A 1,755-nucleotide genomic window follows, 5' to 3' on the forward strand; every position below is an offset into this window, starting at 1 on the left:
GGCTGTATTTGTCAAAATGTTATGATTTTTTGGGTCCTCAATGGTCTTCAACTTTAAACCTTATTTGGCCTTTTTCATTTTTATTTTTATTCGGGCGTCACTAATGATTCGTTTTCAGACAAAACGCGCGTTTGGCGTAAATATGAAATTGTATATCCTTGCATCTATGATGAGTTTATTCTGCTAAGTCTAGAAAAATGATTGCGTTTTCTTATATAAACTTTCTATCAGTGCAATGTATTAAATATGTTCGCTGTATTTGGCATTGAATTTGCCAGGTATTCGGAATAATCTTGGTTTTTTTTCTGTATAATGAAATTTAAAAAAAAAGCCGAACTAACAAGCATACGGATCCTTTATATTTGTCTACTTTTCTAGTTTCTTTATTTATATACCATCAATTTATAACAGTCTTTTAAAAAGCTGGTTATTTGGAAACAGAGTATTAATAGATTCACAAACGGAGATATTGTTCAAACCTTATGTAACACTATGTAAAATATAATAATTACAATAACATGCATGAATAAATAATGCACATATTTCTTCTTTTTTAGATTCGTTGAGAGAAGAAAAAGAAAATTAAGACTTTTAATGATCTTGTAATTGTTATTTTTTGTAAACCTTTATAATTAGCAAGTGATATTTTAATATTAATGTGTATTCATTATTTAATAGTAAGTTATGTACTAACGGCTTTTACAAGTTACCAAAATAAGCATTTTTTTTTACATTCTTTCCAGTCACACCTAATTAATTGGTCTTATTATCATATCTGTCCCTACGTCTGTTGGAATAATGATGTGGTCAAATTAATCAACAGGTTATAAAAACGGTAATGATAGGATGTATACAAACATTTTCTACATGGCGGATGGCACATGTGAAACTCTCCATCCAAGTCACAATTTGTAAAAGAAAAATCATGAAAGGTCTACGAACTTCAGGCTATAAAGGGCCGTAAAATTACAATACTAGTGTGAAACCATACAAAAGGGTAAACCAACGGCCAAATATCTATTCAAAACGAGAAAATGTTTTGAAAAAAAACTTCATTATGGTTGACCTCAAAACAAGAACTAGTCAAATAGTATCGTAACATTTATTGACTGATAATATTGAATGTTGTCAGTTCTTTGTTGGTGTATTTTTTTACTAAGATATTAAACAGTTCTTAATGCACAGTATGATGTATGTTTGAGTGTAATGAATTACCAATATCAATGTATTGATCAATTTGAGTTTGATTTTCATGCGCATAAATTTTTAACTAATATGTTCTATTACCGCATCAGACGTAATGGTTATGTGAGCATTTCCAGCTAGGCTTTAGGTCGTACGGTCACGTACATTTGTTAAGGTCTGTGTGATTTAGCCTATCGTAGAGTGTTGTCTTATTGTCACACAAACCACATAAACTCTTTTACATGTAATATTACTCAATCAACGTCTTGACAAATATCTGTTTTCGTACGAATAGCATGGCTAATTTAGAGTAAACATCAGTAGCAGCTACGTAGGTTATTGATACTTAATTTTATTTCTGGCATCCACACAGCCTCATATCATTATAAAGTCACAATTTATTTTCCTTTAGTTGTTTCCATTTCTTTGCGCAGAGCTTTACGTGTGTCTTTTTCAACTTATGAGGTTGAATTTCGTTGTTTTATCTTTCGGCTCTCTTCTTCAATAAAGTCATCTGGTATTGTTTTACATAATGTTATCTTTTTAATAAGTGTATGTTCTGTGTTATTA

This window comes from Mytilus trossulus, unplaced genomic scaffold, assembly GCF_036588685.1.
Source record: "Mytilus trossulus isolate FHL-02 unplaced genomic scaffold, PNRI_Mtr1.1.1.hap1 h1tg000103l__unscaffolded, whole genome shotgun sequence".
NCBI lineage: Eukaryota > Metazoa > Mollusca > Bivalvia > Mytilida > Mytilidae > Mytilus > Mytilus trossulus.